The 19,308-nt window shown below is 40.5% G+C and overlaps 1 pseudogene; it reads right to left on the bottom strand.

The window, feature by feature from the left end:
• Nucleotides 1-18,202: 18,202 nt before the first annotated feature.
• On the bottom strand, nucleotides 18,203-18,629 carry LOC129537547 (large ribosomal subunit protein uL14 pseudogene; annotated as a pseudogene).
• Between the last annotated feature and the right edge of the window lie 679 nt (nucleotides 18,630-19,308).

The following is a 19,308-nucleotide window of genomic DNA, read 5'->3' as shown; positions in this document are numbered from 1 at the left end:
ACTATGCCAAAGCCTTTGACTGTGTGGATCACAATAAACTGTGGAACATTCTGAAAGAGATGGGAATACCAGACCACCTAACCTGTCTCTTGAGAAACCTGTATGCAGGTCAGGAAGCAACAGTCAGAACTGGACATGGAACAACAGACTGGTTCCAAATAGGAAAAGGAGTATGTCAAGGCTGTATATTGTCACCTTGCTTATTTAACTTATATGCAGAGTACATCATGAGGAACGCTGGGCTGGAAGAAGCACAAGCTGGAATCAAGATTGCCGGGAGAAATATCAATAACCTCAGATATGCAGATAACACTACCCTTATGGCAGAAAGTGAAGAGGAACTAAAGAGCCTCTTGATGAAAGTGAAAGAGGAGAGTGAAAAGGTTGGCTTGAAGCTCAACATTCAGAAAACAAAGATCATGGCATCTGGTCCCATCACTTCCTGGGAAATAGATGAAAAAACAGTGTAAACAGTGTTTATTGTTTATTTTTGGGGGCTCCAAAATCACTGCAGATGCTGATTGCAGCCATGAAATTAAAAGACGCTTACTCCTTGGAAGGAAAGTTATGACCAACCTTGATAGTATATTAAAAAGCAGAGACATTACTTTGCCAACAAAGATATGTCTAGTCAAGGCTATGGTTTTTCCCGTGGTCGTGTACGGATGTGAGAGTTGGACTGTGAAGAAAGCTGATCACTGAAGAATTGATGCTTTTGAACTGTGGTGTTGGAGAAGACTCTTGAGAGTCCCTTGGACTGCAAGGAGATCCAACCAGTCCATTCTAAAGGAGATCAATCCTGGGTGTTCCTTGGAGGGACTGATGCTAAAGCTGAAACTGCAATACTTTGGCCACCTCATGCGACGAGTTGACTCACTGGAAAAGACTGATGCTAGGAAAGGTTGGGGACGGGAGGAGAAGGGTACGACCGAGAATGAGATGGCAGGATGGCATCACCGACTCTGTGGACATGAGTTTGAGTGAACTCTGGGAGTTGGTGATGGACAGGGAGGCCTGGTGTGCTGTGATTCATGGGGTCGCGGAGAGTCGGACACGACTGAGCGACTGAACTGAACTGAACTGAACATTTCAAAGATGTAGCAGGATTTGACAAAGGGCGAAAGATGTCTTTGCCAGGAGCATCCAATAATGGGCATCATTTGGTGTGCCAAAGAAAGCTCCAGGTGGGGGGAGCCAGGTGGTCTGTAACAGGAATTCTCACTTTTCCTCTGGTAGGCCAGATGCTGGGAGCTGGAAGAGAAGGAGAGTTGGAAAATGGGAATCTTGATAGGGATGAAAGTCCTGCCAATTTGGTAGCAGGTGCTGATACCCAAGGCAAGAAAATGTGAAAGTGAAAGTCGCTTAGTTGTGTCTGACACTTTGTGACTCCATGGGCTATACAGTCCATGGAATTCTCCAGGCCAGAATACTGGAGTGGGTAGCCTTTCCTTTCTCCAGGGGATTTTCCCAACCCAGGGATTAAACCCAGTTCTCCCACATTGCAAGCAGATTCTTTACCAGTTGAGCCACAAGGGGAGAAAGTGATAGTAAAAAAAATTTCCCCTGTGGAGATGGCTGAGGAAATGCAAGTACACTATTCTCTTGTATCTGATATTCAGTTGTTTATTATTCCATGGGAGGCTAGTTCCTCTTCATTCTTCCCAAACATTCAGAAGAGTCTGTTGTGCACAATGGGTTTTTCATTAGTGGTGTATTTTGGAAGAAATGAAGACCAAGGTGGCTGCACATAGCACAGGAAGAGGAGAGAAGTCACAGGAGAAGGACAAGTAAGTAGGGATCAAGAATTCAGAAGAAGCAGGAAGTCTGAGCAAGAGGTAACCAGGATGCTACCTCTGGGGGACCTCTGGGGGGTACCCTGGAATCTGGAGGAGTGGGCTGTACATCTTCCAGTTCATGGATTGAAGACACCAACTGTTTCATTTGGATGTTAAAGGAAAGGGCACTTCTTTCCTTTTAGGCAACACACATTGCAGAAGAATGTGTGTGCTTTTTTACTAGCAGGGCTATTTTAAGACATCTCTAAATCCTCGGCATCTTGATTTTGGAGGGCTCAAGTCATGTTGTCACAATAAATACAACTCGGTATTTTGTTATATAAATGTGAAGCCATCTTGGTAATCTTGTTTTAATATTATTATACATTCTTGACAAATTATTAATTTACCTTTTATAGTGTGTTTGTTTTTGACCCAACATATTTCTTAAGATCAGATCTTAAATATTTTAATGTACCTTTGCAAGGCTTATGAGCCTTCAGCCCTGTGCTTGCTTTAGCTAATGGATAAAATGTTCATATATGAAAGTAAGCTCTTTCTTGAAGAGGTAAAGCCAATTCCCAAAGAAGTGTTATCAGCTTTCCTTGACAAACACAGATATTTCATTCACATCCAAAAACGACTTAGACCCTGAGTTTACAAACAGGATTTCAGTAGGCTAATTAAAATAGCATAGAAATAATTTTTAGTGTAGGTCTTTATCTATAAGCCTTTTGGTTATCAATTAGGGTCTTGTTTCTAATTAAAAAGAAAAACAAAACAATACATACAGTAATTAGTAAATGAAAACCTTCAAAGTAAACCTCAAGGCCCGATAAGAACTGTATAATTTTTTTAAGCATTTTTGTGTCAAGAGACTATTCAAAGAACAGGTTTTATAGATATTTTCCTTTTAAAGAGAATTCTCTTAGCTAATCAGATGCTGTGCGGCCTTGCCTTTAATTTTATCTGGCCAAGCTTCCCGCCATCTGTTTTCCCATAATGCTCTCACTCTCTCCTCCAGATGTTTGGCACAGCATCTCAACTTGATGTCTATTTCCTCTTGTTCCCCTTCACCTCACATGAACCTTCCAAGTCATAATTCTTTAGAAATAGACACAAGGAGCTTTATTTCAAATCACCATTTTTACTTAAGGAGTTCCATCTCCAAGGTCAGTAGAAGTCAAAAAAATTTCTTATTGTAGAATTCCTTGGCTGTGTGCATTTTTTAAAAAGAACGGAAGAAAAGAAACCAGAAGCATAAGATTGTTAAGCAATATCCTCATGTTCACATAAGCCAGGGACTCAGGAATAGGAATTAAACATCAAGAATTTTACTTTTGATTCTTTTTTAACATTTGATTTACTGAAAACTGAAGCTATTCTATCAGTCACTTGGCAGTTTCAACTTTGATCAATGCCTCTATTCAATAGGGGGTCAAATACCTGAAGGGAAATAAAAGAATTCTCTGGAACATATGGCACGGAAAGGATCATTTGTGTGTGCCTGCTGAAAAGACAAATGACTCGCGTTCTCAGCTCCCATACTGTGGCCGTGTTCTCTGCCGCTCAGCTCATCATAGACAATCTTGGGCTCCAGCTAATCTGCTGCTTTTCAAAGCAAGCTAAATGGAAATAAAGGTTTAAATATCTGGAAACAAAGTTATGATTTTAAAAAAAAAATAGCAGTCTGAAAAAATTTTCCTGACAAAGTGTACAGCATGTTAGGAAAATTCTTTTCTGAGACCACCTGCTGATATTCTATTTTATAACTAGAGAGAATACAGCCTTCTGGCCAAAACTTAGATGGAACTATAGCTTTTGGAAGAGGAAGGAAAAAATTACCCTAAACCTCATTGAGAACAGAAGTGGTTTTCATGGTACAAACAAATCTACAAGCTAGAAAAGCTCTCCTTGCCATCTTTTGAAAAATGTATTGTCCTTAATGTCTCATGTGTACCCTCTATTCTACATTTACTGCTGAAATCTAGGTCAAGTCATTATCAGCTCATGCTGCGCCTGGGCCACGGCCTCAACACGTTTCTCCCCACTTCCAGGCTCACTCAATTGCATTTATCTATCCTACTTGAACTCCTTCCAACAAGAACCCTGCATTGGTTTAGGAAAGATATCTCACAAGGTATCGGGGAAGAAGACAAAGCACCAAAGACCCACCCAAGGGTATGGATTTGTGTCAGAAAGGAAGTCAAGATGTGGACAGAGCTAGAGTCTGTCATACAACGTGAAATAAATCAGAAAGAGAAAAACAAGTATTGCATACTAACTCAGGTATGTGGAATCTAGAGAACTGGTATAGATGAATTAGTTCCAGGGCAGGATAGAGATGCAGACATAACAAACGGAAGCGTGGACATGGCAGGGAAGGGGAGCGTGGGGTGAACTGGGAGAGTAGCGTTGGCATATGCCAACACCTATAGCTGCTAGGAAGCTGCTGTGTAGCACAGGGAGCTCAGCTTGCTGCTTTGTGGTGGACTAGAGGGGTGGGATGGTGGTGGGGAGGGAGGTCCAAGGGGGAGGGCATATACGTACGCATATTGCTGATTGACTTCTTTGTACAGCAGAAACACAACATTGTAAGGAATGATATTCCAATAAAAAATTTTAAAAGAGCTTCAGTCTATTTATGTGAGATTTATCTGGGAATAAGCTCAGGAGGTTGTTTCAAGAATGAACTGTGATAACATGTAAAAAAATCTGTACCTTGCTTCTCACACTATAGACACTCAATGAGTCTTATCTGCCACTGCCTGTCTCTTGTGAATTTTTCTTGCCACACCCTTTGTCTTGTGAATTTTTCTTGCCACAGTCTTTGTCTCTTGTGAATTTTTGCTTCTGCTGGTCCTTTTACATGATTTGCTCTCCCCTGCCAAGTTCAACAGAGAAGGCAATGGCAAGCCACTCCAGTCCTCTTGCCTAGAAAATCCCATGGATGGAGGAGCCTAGTAGGCTGCAGTCCGTGGGGTCGCTAAGGATCGGACACGAATGAGCGGCTTCACTTTCACTTTTCACTTTCCACACATTGGAGAAGGAAATGGCAACCCACTCCAGTGTTCTTGCCTGGAGAATCCCAGGGATGGGGGAGCCTGGTGGGCTTCCGTCTCTGGGGACACACAGAGTCGGACACAACTGAAGTGATTCAGCAGCAACAGCAGTAGCCAAGTTCAAAGTCTACCTAATTTGAAATACTGTCATACATTATCACATCTGGCCTAATATTCTGATTAATAATGGCTCTCCCCTCTTACATATTGTAAACATCCCAAGAACATGCATCTTTATATTCCTTGTAGCATTTTAAAAGTTTGTAAATACTGTATGCTCCATATTAATTGAACAAATTCTCATTGTTTACCAAAACTCTCAACATGATTTTCAATCATAAACATTTAAATCTACTCTATTAAGATCTAAAAAATCAGGTGGGAATTCTCTGCTAAAGATTTCTCACCCAGTTTCTAAGGATCACATCTTAAATAACAAGCCATATTCCCTTGAAGATGTCTATTCCTGCCAAGGTCATCACCAGTGCAATTTTTTGACATAAATCAAGTCAATAATATGAGATTGAATAGAACTTATTTCAAGCGCCACACAAATGAAGGAAGAAAAATAAAAATCCCTTTAAAAAGAGCTCCCAAACATTGGGCAGCCTGCTAATGTTTAAAAAAAAAAAAGATGCTTCTTTTCACCATCCCTAAATTATTGAGATGGCAGGTGTGCCTGTTTTATGTTGTTGCTTATGTTTGTGATTGAGAAGTAAACTTTGCCTGTAGCCAGTTAATCATCTGAGCCTTTTGGAAAACTTAATTGAGAGGTCATTATTTGCTTTGCTTCCTTCTTCCTCCGCATCTCCACAGCATATCAGCAATCACAGTGATGCATCACTCTGCTGGTAATTCATACGGTATATTCAGAACCACAGATCATGGCTGCTTCAGACCTGCCAGATGTTCCAAGTCTCTTGCTGCAATTAAGTTCCAACACAGCCCAATTTGAAAGAGATGGAGAAACCACAGTTCTAATTAAGAATATTCATGAGTCTGCACCTTGGAAAGTCAGAAATCATATAATGTCCCAGAGTGGACAATATCCTTTCCTTTGAGAAGACAGAAAAAATGCAATTTAAAATAAGTCACCAGATATGCACTAGGGGAAGCTCTGAAGTGAAACAAAAGGTGTGGGATTGAATGAACTATTTGAACTCTCAGCTACACCTGCCTTAATAAGAATTTAAAGGGCTAGATCAGGGCTCTTAACACTGGCCATACATTATCATCTGAGAAGCTTAAAAAAGAAAATCACCCTTGCCTGGGTCCACTTCAGAGCTAGTCTAGATCAAGAAGAAGAAACAGTGTTGTGAACATTCCCATCTCCACACAGGAGTCACCGCTAGACTGTTGCTATGGTAACCACAAACGTGTTCTTCTTAAACATTTAAAATGAGAACTCAAGGCATCTTCAGCTGGACTAGAAACAGGTGCCAGCATTTGAAGTAGGCTCAGCCAACCAAATTAGGCAAGGCTGAGACTTTCTGCTGCTGCTGCTAAGTCACTTCAGTCGTGTCCGACTCTGTGTGACCTCATAGACGGCAGCCCACCAAGCTCCCCCGTCCCTGCAATTCTCCAGGCAAGAATACTGGAGTGGGTTGCCATTTCCTTCTCCAATGCATGAAAGGGAAAAGGGAAAGTGAAGTTGCTCAGTCGTGTCCGACCCTCAGCGACCCCATGGACTGCAGCCTTCCAGGCTCGTCCGTCCATGGGATTTTCCAGGCAAGAGTACTGGAGTGGGGTGCCATTGACTTCTCTGGAGACTTTCTGCTACACCTATGATAAGTGATCAGAGGGTCCTGACAGCATCTTCAGAAGAAATATAGGAAATGATCTTCATTATGATACTTGCCTGAGGTGGTAGAGTTCACACTTTGTGAACCATTTTATGTTGAGTATGTTGTGATCCCTGGAATTAGAATCCTTGAAAAGATATTAAAACACAGTATGGTGAGTTAAGGGATCAGGATTCAGTGTCTGTCATTAATTAGCTGTGAGATGGGCAAATTATTCCAACTTTCTGGGTAATGATCTCCTTACCTAATAAAGAAAAAGTTTTAAGGGGCAATTTTAGGGGTTCAAGGGGCCTTAGAGGCAGTTGTTTTATCCTACAGTGGACATCTGTTGTTTTGAACTTTCAAACTCCACTTTCCCTTTATTCTATAGCTGACCCTTGGTTTTTCTCTGAAAATCAATCTTCCCTCACTCTCAGGCTATGTAGGTATTGACTCTATTCCTGGCTCTGGAGCACAGCATTTCACCTAGGTCTGGCCAGTTGAAACACTGCATTCTCTATTCATACAGTGAGTGGTTTAAGAATGTGACTCAAGTCAATCAAATTCAATGAAACTCAGTTCTGGGATTTTTTCCTGAAACTATGGTGAATGATAAACTCTTTTCTCTGGGTTTTAGGAAGTAAGTTTGGAGCTGAGAGGAGAGATCTTGTCATCATAGTGGGATAACATGCCTGAGGATGAAGCCAACACAATACAAATTAGAGCTAACAAAAGGAGCGCTATCATTCCCTGGTGGGCATAATTTAAAGCTCCTAGATCCAGCTATGCCTGAAGCTGTTATGCCCCTTTCATATCAATAAAACCTCCCCTCTTGTAAATTAAGCCAGTTTGAATTGGATTTCTTTTACAGGCATCCAAAAGCGTTCTGATCAATACCAACCCCTCATTTTATAGGCTTTGGAAAATGATACCAAAGGTGGTGACTTGTGCAGATGTAGATAAAGTCAGAGGCAGGATTAGAACCAGCTTCTGAGCTTTCCAGTTCAAACACTTTCAAAATACATCTAAACCTTGAATTAAAAAAAAAAAAAGAAAGAAAGAGCTGACTTCTTGGAAATTTCCATTTAATTGACTCTTTCCTCTGTTCCAGTAATATTACTCTTTGTAATTCTTGAGTGATTTATTTTCTTGCAGCCTTTTGCTGTCTCTGAATTCACTTATTTTTTAACTAGTGTACCTACTAACCAAGTTAATGAGAAACAAACCTGGCAACAATCCACCACTCAAATTATTATTTTGGTGCAGTTGAGAACAACTAAACAATAAGTTGTCTGAATTTCTATTTTTCAACAGACTTATTTTTCAAATCTATTTTTCAATAGATTTTTCAAAATGTTGTAGCACTGAGACCTCAATTTCCCATTAGAGGCAGAAGAGATAGGTATCTTTAAAAGGAAGAATTCAGAATTAGGGCTTACTATTTTGCTAAATGTGAAATGCCAGGCTGGATGAAACACAAGCTGGAATCAAGATTGCCAGGAGAAATATCATCAACCTCAGATATACAGATGATAGCATTCTAATAGCAGAGGACAAAGAGGAACTAAAGAGCCTTTTGATGAGGATGAAAGAGGAGAGTGAAAAAGCTGATTTAAAACTCAACATTCAAAAAACTAAGATTATAGCATCCACTGCCATCACTTTAAACAAACAGAAAGAGAAAAAGTGGAACCAGTGACAGGTTTTCTTTTCGTGGACTCCAAAATCACTGTGGATGGTGACTACAGCCATGAAATTAAAAGATGCTTGCTCCTTGGGAGGAAAGCTATGACAAACCTAGACAGCATATTAAAAAAGCAGAGACATCACTTTGCCAACAAAGATTCGTATAGGTTTTTCCAGTAGTTATATATAAGAGTGAGAGTTGGACCATAAAGAAGGCTGAGTGCCAAAGAATTTATGCTTTGGAATTGTGGTGCTGGAGAAGACTCTTGAGAGTCCCTTGGACAGCAAGGAGATCAAACCAGTCAATCTTAAAGGAAATCAACCCTGAATATTCAGTGGAAGGACTGATGCTGAAGCTGAAGCTCCAATCCTTTGGCCACCTGATGTAAAAAGCTGACTCACTGGAAAAGCCCCTGATGCTGGGAATAATTGAAGGCAAAAGGAGACCGGGATGGATGAGGATGAGATGGTTACATAGCATAACTGACTCAATGGACATGAATTTGAGCAAACTTAGGGGACAGTGAGTGAGGACAGAGGAGCCTGGTGTGCTGCAGTCCATGGGGTCACAAAGAGTAAAACACAATTTAGCGACTAAATAACACAACAACAATTTTGCTAAAGATTGATCTGATCAACCGTTATTTTCAATCTGTAGCAAATGAATTAAAAGCCAAATAATTAAATATTTTGCAAAACAGTGAATTTAGCTTAAGATCTTCATTCTCCATAAACTGTGTATTCCAATCACCCATGACCCCTCGATTTAACACGTAAATTGAATGCTTACGAATTTTTCTTCCCCACTGAAGCCTGAGCCTCTATATGTCAGGGATCTTATTTTAAACATTTCCAAGTCTCATGAACACTCAGTCACTATGCACTGTATGTGTGCATGGAGTGGTGGTTAGGACACATGGCTGTTTCCAGTTTATTACTCAGAACATTGAATCAGCCTGCTTGCTACGACTATCTCTGTGATCTGGTATCAAGTTCATTTGTTTGTTATTAGTATGTGTGAAAAGAGTTTGTAATATATTCAAACTAATTTCATGTTTTGAAAGTTTCTGCATGGATCGTTTTTTGTCAGGCAGAATCTCATGGGATTTTAGACCCTGAAGTGTCAGATCTAATTGTTATATTTTCATTTTCATGTCTTCAATAAGCATCTAGAAATGAAATTATGGATTGACACTCAGGGGCTGTGTGAACTGTGAGAATGTACATTCTCAAATCTTCTCAAGTCTTACTTGCTATCCTTCCAATTTATCTCACATCATCTGGGGTAGAGAAAGTGTGAACCTTTTTCATTTTACACACCTGGCGGTACTGAAACCAACCAGAGAGAGACTAGACTAAGGAACATTATGGAGTTTTATGTTATCACAGATACATGTAAATTTCTCAAGTTTACCTCATTCAGAATAGAGAGATTGGGAATGCTTTTTCATCTAGAAAGGAATGACATTAAATTTACGGATAAGTTTAATATTTATCTTTTAAACTGAAGAAAGAAATCAGAGCAATGTTTATTTAAAAAATAAGAGAACACATTCAAACAGCTTTTACTGGAGAGTTCATTTTCTTTTTCCATTTAAAAGTGAAACACTGGGGGGAGGAACAAGATGGCGGAGGAATAGGATGGCGAGACCACTCTCTCCTCCACAAATTCATCAAAAGAACATTTGAACGCGAGTAAAGTCCACAAAACAACTTCTGAATGCTGGCAGAGGACGTCAGGCACCCAGAAAAGCAGCCATTGTCTTCGAAAGGAGGTACGAAAAAACAAAAGAAAAAAAGCGAGACAAAAGAAGTAAGGACGGAGCTCCGTCCCGGGAAGGGAGGCTTTAAAAAGAGAGAAGTTTCCAAACACCAGGAAACATTATCACTGGCGAATCTGTGGCGAGCCTTGGAAGCTCAGAGGGCCACATAACCCTCTTTTTTTTTTTAAGATTTTTTTAAAACCCACAGATTACCCGCCAAACGGTAACTCCCAGCGGAGAAGCAGCGCAGACGCCTGCATACGCCATTAGCAAGCGGGGGCTGGGCAGGGAGGAGCCGGCTGAACTGCTTAGAGAGAGGACTGGACTTGAATGCCACGAGAACAATTTGAGAGAACTGGGGAGAGCAAAGCAGACTGTGGGATAGCTTCCCCATGAAAAGGCGGAAAGCTCTAACCTATGACTCGGCCAGCCCCGCTCACAGAATAAAGGACTGAGCAGAGTGAGCTGGCTGCGGCTGGCCCATCCCCCATCCCCCGCCGAGACAGGCAGGGAGCGCAGCCAGAGCCGGAGCAGGCAACCGCGGCCCCAGAAAGGCATCTGATACAAACTGCAGACAGGCTTGTTGCTAATCAGGACTTCTTGGGCTCGGGCCGGTCGATATCCCCCTGAGAAGGTGCGCCGGTTGTACACCCAGAAAACTGAGTGGCGGGGACTGGGGAGGCGATAAGTCACAGAGACCGCGCTCGCCAAACACCTGGTCCCCTGAGCTGCTCGGACTGGGGAAGGCACAAAACGCAGGCCCAACCAAGTCTGCGCCTTTGTGGAGTACCTGAGAACCTGAACTTGAGCCGCTCAGACCTGGGAAGTGCATACAACCCGGTGCCGGCCTCAGACCATTCCCGGCAGAGCAACCTAGAGCCTGTGCAGTATAGACTGGGACAGCATACGTGCTGTGAGCGGGGGCAAACCCAGTGTGGCCGAGACGCTGCGAGCACTCCCCACAGATGCCAGAGATAATCGACTGCAGCGTTCCTCCCTTCCCAGAACAGGACTGAACAACTGAGCCTTAAAAAGTGTCCACCCACCCCCTAGTATCAGGGAGGAAATTAGACACTGAAGAGACCAGCAGACAGAAGCTAAAACAGAGGGAACCACCTTGGAAATGACAGATAGAGACGTCTAGAGACTACTCCAAGAATAAGACCAAAAACCAGAGGCAAGAGGCTTAAGTCCGAATCCTGAGAACACCAGAGAAGTCCTGACTCCAGGGAACATTAATCGATAGGAGCTCATTAAACGTCTCCATACCTACGCTAAACCCAAGGGTCAACAAGTTCCAGAGCAAGACATACCACGCAAATTTTCCAGTAACACAGGAAACTAGCCCTGAGCTTCAATATACAGGCTGCCCAAAGTCACTCCAAACCCACTGACATCTCATAACTCATTACTGGACACTTCATTGCACTCCAGAGAGAACAAATCCAGCTCCACCCACCAGAACACCGACACAGGCTTCCATAACCAGGGAACCTTGACAAGTCACCTGTCCAACCCCACACACAGCAAGGAAACTACATAATAAAGAGAACTCCACAAACGGCCAGAAGAGGGAAAGGCCACCCCAAGCAAAGCATTATAAGCAAGATGAAGAAGCAGAGAAATACCCAGCAAGTAAAGGAACAAGATAAATGCCCACCAACACAAGCAAAAGAGGAAGATATAGGGAATCTACATGAAAAAGAATTTCGAATTTTGGTGGTAAAAATGATTCAAAATCTTGAAAGCAAAATGGAGTTACAGATAAATAACCTGGAGAAAAGGATTGAGAAGATGGAAGAAAGGTTTAATAAGGACTTAGAGGAAATAAAAAAGAGTCAATATACAATGAATAATACAATAGATGAGATCAGAAACACTCTGGAGGGAACAAACAGTAGAATAACAGAGGCAGAAGACAGGATAAGTGAGCTAGAAGATAGAATTGTAGAAATAAATGAAACAGAGAGGAATAAAGAAAAACAAATTAAAAGAAATGAAAACAATATTAGAGACCTCTGGGACAATGTTAAACGCTCCAACATTCGAATCATAGGAATCCCAGAAGAAGAAGACAAAAAGAAAGACCATGAAAGAATACTTGAGGAGATAATAGTTGAAAACTTCCCTAAAATAGGGAAAGAAATAATCACCCAAGTCCAAGAAACCCAGAGAGTCCCCAACAGGATGAACCCAAGGCGAAATACTCCAAGACACATATTAATCAAATTAACAAAGATCAAACACAAAGAACAAATATTAAAAGCAGCAAGGGAAAAACAGCAAATAACACACAAGGGGATTCCCATAAGGATAACAGCTGATCTTTCAACAGAAACTCTTCAGGCCAGGAGGGAATGGCAAGACATACTTAAAATGATGAAAGAAAATAACCTACAGCCCAGACTACTGTACCCAGCAAGGATCTCATTCAAATATGAAGGAGAAATCAAAAGCTTTACAGACAAGCAAAAGCTGAGAGAATTCAGCATTACCAAACCAGCTCTCCAACAAATGCTAAAGGATCTTTTCTAGACAGGAAACACAGAAAGGGTGTATAAACTCGAACCCAAAGCAATAAAGAAAATGGCTACGGGATCGTACTTATCAATAATTACCTTAAACGTAAATGGGTTGAATGCCCCAACCAAAAGACAAAGGCTGGCTGAATGGATACAAAAACAAGACCCCCATATATGTTGTCTGCAAGAGACCCACCTCAAAACGAGGGACACATACAGACTGAAAATGAAGGGCTGGAAAAAGATATTCCATGCAAATAGAGACCAAAAGAAAGCAGGAGTAGCAATACTCATATCAGATAAAATAGACTTTAAAACAAAGGCTGTGAAAAGAGACAAAGAAGGAAACTACATAATGATCAAAGGATCAATCCAAGATGAAGATATAACAATTATAAATATTTATGCACCCAACATAGGAGCACCGCAATATGTAAGACAATTACTAACAAGTATGAAAGGGGAAATTAACAATAATGCAATAATAGTGGGAGATTTTAATACCCCACTTACATCTATGGATAGATCAACTAAACAGAAAATTAACAAGGAAACACAATCTTTAAATGATACAATAGACCAGTTAGACCTAATTGATATCTATAGGACATTTCACCCCAAAACAATGAATTTCACCTTTTTCTCAAGTGCACATGGAACCTTTTCCAGGATAGATCACATCCTGGGCCATAAATCTAGCCTTGGTAAATTCAAAAAAGTTGAAATCATTCCATGCATCTTTTCTGACCACAATGCAGTAAAATTAGATCTCAATTATGGGAGAAAAACTATTAAACATGCCAACATATGGAGGCTGAACAACACGCTGCTGAACAACGAACAAATCATAGAAGAAATCAAAAGAGAAATCAAAATATGCATAGAAATGAATGAAAATGAAAACACAACAATCCAAAACCTCTGGGACACTGTAAAAGCAGTGCTAAGGGGAAAGTTCATAGCAATACAGGCACACCTCAAGAAACAAGAAAAAAGTTAACTAAATAACCTAACTCTACATCTAAAGCAACTAGAAAAGGAAGAAATGAAGAACCCCAGGGTCAGTAGAAGGAAAGAAATTGTAAAAATTAGGGCAGAGATAAATGCAAAAGAAACAAAAGAGACTATAGCAAAAATCAACAAAGCCAAAAGCTGGTTCTTTGAGAAGGTAAATAAAATTGACAAACCACTAGCCAGACTTATCAAGAAACAAAGGGAGAAGAACCAAATCAATAAAATTAGAAATGAAAATGGAGAGATCACAACTGACAACACAGAAATACAAAGGATTATTAGAGAATACTATCAGGAATTATATGGCAATAAAATGAATAACCTGGAAGAAATGGACAAATTCCTAGAAAAATACAACTTTCCAAAACTGAACCAGGAAGAAATAGAAAATCTGAACAGACCCATCACAAGCATGGAAATTGAAACTGTAATCAAAAATCTCCCAGCAAACAAAAGCCCAGGTCCAGACAGCTTCACAGCTGAATTCTACCAAAAATTTAGAGAAGAGCTAACACCTATTCTACTCAAACTCTTCCAGAAAATTGCTGGGGAAGGGAAACTTCCAAACTCATTCTATGAGGCCATCATCACCCTAATCCCAAAACCTGGTAAAGACCCCACAAAAAAAGAAAACTACAGGCCAATATCACTGATGAACATAGATGCAAAAATCCTTAACAAAATTCTAGCAATCAGAATCCAACAGCATATTAAGAAGATCATACATCATGACCAAGTGGGCTTTATCCCAGGAATGCAAGGATTCTTCAATATCCGCAAATCAGTCAACGTAATACACCACATTAACAAACTGAAAAATAAAAATCATATGATTATCTCAATAGATGCAGAGAAAGCCTTCGACAAAATTCAACATCCATTTATGATAAAAACCCTCCAGAAAGTGGGAATAGAAGGGACATACCTCAACATAATAAAAGCTATATATGACAAACCCACAGCAAACATTATCCTCAATGGTGAAAAACTGAAAGCATTTCCCCTAAAGTCAGGAACAAGACAAGGGTGCCCACTCTCACCACTACTATTCAACATAGTTCTGGAAGTTTTGGCAACAGCAATCAGAGCAGAAAAAGACATAAAAGGAATCCAAATTGGAAAAGAAGAAGAAAAACTTTCACTGTTCGCTGATGACATGATCCTCTACACAGAAAACCCTTGAGACTCTACCAGAAAACTACTAGAGCTAATCAATGATTACAGTAACGTTGTAGGATATAAAATCAACACACAGAAATCCCTTGCATTCCTATACACTAATAATGAGAAAATAGAAAGAGAAATTAAGGAAACTATTCCATTCACTGTTGCAACAAAAAGAATTAAATACTTAGGAATATATCTACCTAAGGAAACAAAAGACTTGTACATAGAAAACTATAAAACACTACTGAAAGCAATCAAAGAGGACACTAATAGATGGAGAAATATACCATGTTCATGGATTGGAAGAATAAATATTGTAAAAATGAGTATATTACCCAAAGTAATTTATACATTCAATGCAATCTCTATCAAGCTACCAAAGATATTTTTCACAGAACTAGAACAAATAATCTCACAATTTGTATGGAAATACAAAAAACCTCGAATAGCCAAAGCAATCTTGAGGAAGAAAAATGGAACTGGGGGAATTAACCTGCCAGACTTCAGGCTCTACTACAAAGCCACAGTCATCAAGACAGTATGGTACTGGCATAAAGACAGAAATATAGATCAATGGAACAATGGAAAGCCCAGAGATAAATCCACGCATCTATGGACACCTCATCTTTGACAAAGGAGGCAAGAATATAAAATGGAGAAAAGACAGTCTCTTTAACAAGTGGTGCTGGGAAAACTGGTCAGCCACTTGTAAAAGAATGAAACTAGAACACTTCCTAACACCATACACCAAAATAAACTCAAAATGGATTAAAGAGCTAAATGTAAGACCAGAAACTATAAAACTCCTAGAGGAGAACGTAGGCAAAACACTCTCCGACATAAATCACAGCAGGATCCTCCATGACCCACCTCCCAGAATATTGGAAATAAAAGCAAAAATAAACAAATGGGACCTAATTAAAATCAAAAGCTTCTGCACAGCAAAGGAAACTATAAGTAAGGTGAAAAGACAGCCTTCAGAATGGGAGAAAATAATAGCAAATGAAGCAACTGATAAAGGATTAATCTCCAAATTATACAAGCAGCTCCTGCAGCTCTATTCCAGAAAAATAAATGACCCAATCAAAAAATGGGCCAAAGAACTAAACAGACATTTCTCCAAAGAAGACATAAAGATGGCTAACAAACACATGAAAAAATGCTCAACATCCCTCATAATCAGAGAGATGCAAATCAAAACCACAATGAGATACCATTTCACACCAGTCAGAATGGCTGCTATCCAAAAGTCTACATGCAATAAATGCTGGAGAGGATGTGGAGAGAAAGGAACCCTCTTACACTGTTGGTGGGAATGCAAACTAGTACAGCCACTATGGAGAACAGTATGGAGATTCCTCAAAAAATTGGAAATAGAACTGCCATATGATCCAGCAATCGCACTCCTGGGCATACACACCGAGGAAACCAGAATTGAAAGAGACACGTGTACTCCAATGTTCATTGCAGCACTGTTTATAATAGCCAGGACATGGAAGCAACCTAAATGTCCATCTGCAGACGAATGGATAAGAAAGCTTTGGTACATATACACAATGGAGTATTATTCAGCCATTAAAAAGAATACATTTGAATCAGTTCTAATGAGGTGGATGAAACTGGAGCCTATTATACAGAGTGAAGTAAGCCAGAAAGAAAAACACCAATACAGTATACTAACACATATATATGGAATTTAGAAAGATGCAAATGATAACCCTGTATACGAGACAGCAAAAGAGACACAGATGTATAAAACAGTCTTTGGGACTCTATGGGAGAGGGTGAGGGTGGGATGATTTGGGAGAATGGCATTGAAACACGTATGTTGTCATATGTGAAACGAATCACTAGTTCAGGGTCAATGCATGTTATAGGATGCTCGGGGCTGGCATGTGGGGATAACCCAGAGGGAGGATAGAGGGAGGAGGGAGGGGGGATGGGGGTTCAGGAGGGGGAACTTATGTAAACCTGGGCAAATTCATATCAATGTATGGCAAAACCAACCAATATAATATTGTAAAATAATTTGCCTCCAATAAAAAATAAATTAATTATAACAACAAAAAAAAAAGTGAAACACTACATTAAAATTTGCATATTAATGTCAAAGGAGAGACAGGCCAGATCTCCATGTGATATCTCATTCACTCCTCACAATACCCCTAAAAACGGGAATATTATTATCCACATTTTATCAATGAAAGACCATCTTTATGGCGGTGAAGTCAATGGTCCATGGTCATGCAGCCAGTGAGCTGCTGAACTGGATGGAGGTCAGGCGTGCTGGCCTCACAGTTTCTGTCCTGACCACTTTGCTGCACAGCTTCTCACAACATGGTCTCGACAACTTGAGAAGACCGTCACGTATGAGCTGCAGGCTGTTCAGCCACTTGCTTCACACTGTTACCTCCATCAGTGCTTGTGAGTGCTCTGTGACTGAGATATTACTGTCTGCACTTTGGAGATCAGGGAAGCGGCCTGGGTAACTTGCCCAAGGTCACAGAGCTCACACACGTGGCAGAATTGTGCTATTAGACACCACTCCTTCCTTCAGCTCCTGTTTATTATACACGGCCTCTGTGCCAGGGTAAGAAGGAAATGCATGATTTCTGTTTTAGCTACTTTAAATATTAGTAAAATATTTTTTGAATGAAGGTATTGATTCATGCAAAAACTAAAGAACAGACATCATCAAAGCATTAGTGTTTCTGAAATCTGACTTTCTGAAATCTGACTTTCTGAAATCTGACTTTCCAGCGCCTCCCTTGAACACTGAGAGTTTCTGAGCTGAGTTTAATCCATGTGCTTTGGAATCTAGGTCTAGATAGACTTGGCTTACACCCTGGGCTAAAAGAAATCACTGTCTTCCTTTCCGGTCTCTTTCGGACCCTCCCTCACCAGTTCTCTCCTGCAGAGGAGAGGCTTGACCCTCTGATGCCCACCCACCCACTTGCCCCCTCACCCTCATTCTGCTTGTCTTCTTTCTTCTGCTGCCAGTCACCTCCAGGGAAAAGCTAATCTCGGCTGCTTCCATTTCCACACCTCCCAGTTCTTCCTTAAGTCCCTCAACTACCATTATCCTCACCCAAGCCCTGTAGGTTCAAAGTCACCCATGACCCCTGGGCACTAATCTAAATATTCTTTCCTAGTCATCTTCACCAACTTCTGACTGGATCAAGTCCAGGTCTGATTTCCCTTGTTCTTGTCAGTCTTTGGGCTTGGAACAAAGTTCTGCTTTCCTCCCTTGTGACTCTGATATAAACAGATTTGCTTCAGCAAAACTGGTTGACTCCATGTTTCCTGAAGGTATTTTATACATTTTTGCGTTAGGCAAACATAGCTATTTTCTTTTCTTGTCTTTTTGGTTGGGTGCGGGCAGGGAGCAAATCATTTTAAATTTTATTTTTTTTTTACAAACACACTGAAGAATCATGCAGTGCTGTCAGTCCAGGATGCAATCTTGGGCCACAAGTCTGCAGACTCCTTTGCATCTGGTCCTGTGATGGCAGAACCTTTCATCTCCCCTTTATTGATTACTATGTATGATTCCTGTGTTATCTTCAAAATAAAGAAACACACTATCTTTTCTCCAGTATGACTTTCATTGTTGAATTACCACTGCTGGATGTACCTTCTTTCTGAACTCTGGTTTGCCTTTATTCACTGTGGCCATCCCCATGTCACCCACACGAGCAGCAGGAAGTCTGTTTAGTTGTCCCTTGTTCCCTTTCACAGAGATGATATACAAATTTCTGGCTCCTGTGTTGCCAGCGTATTTGGTCACGGCTCTGACTGGAAGAGACAAGGAAATCTGGAATTTTGCACCAGAGAACTTACCATGTCCCTATTTTGACATCTTGAATGCCAGAGAGATAAAACGCAGCAATTTTCTTGTTGGGTAGATGCAGTATGGCTTAGAGTACCAGTATAAATGCCCAAAGGGTAGAGAAAAGTGAGGCTTCTGTTAAATATTCAGAATTTTTCTGTTAGAAAGTCTAGAAAGAAGCAGCCTTGATTTCAGCTCACATAGATGATCTGTACTTTAGAGATCAGGTTGTGTGAGTATGTTTTCATTATCTAAGGGGTGAGTTGGTGTATTTTTCAGTATTTAGTGTTTGAATCTCTTGAATGTCCCTAATTCGATCTAAGACTTTGGGATGGTTTTCTAACATACTGAGACTCAATTACCTCATATATAAAATGGAGGTGATTATGGTCCCTGCCCCATAGTATTGTTTGGAGAACTAAAGAAATAATGTACATAAAGTGCTTAGCATAGAGGTGTTTGGTAAATGCTAGTTATTATGGTTGCTGCCCTTATAGCTGCTCATATGCATGCCTCACATATCATACCAAATGTATTAGTATCGTGTAGCTGCTGTAACAGATTATCACAACCATGCTGGCTTGAAACAACAGAAACGTATTCTCCCACAGTTCTGGAGCCCAGAAGTTTGAAGCCAAGGTAGCAGTAGGGCGATATTTCTGCTGGAGGTTCTAGAGGAGAATTTTCTCCATGCCTCTTCCAACCTCTG

The sequence above is a fragment of the Moschus berezovskii genome, chromosome 2 (genome assembly GCF_049115385.1).
Source record: "Moschus berezovskii isolate FMDL1 chromosome 2, NW_MosBer_1.0, whole genome shotgun sequence".
Classification (NCBI taxonomy): Eukaryota; Metazoa; Chordata; class Mammalia; order Artiodactyla; family Moschidae; genus Moschus; species Moschus berezovskii.
This window is presented reverse-complemented; position numbering and strand designations above follow the sequence as displayed.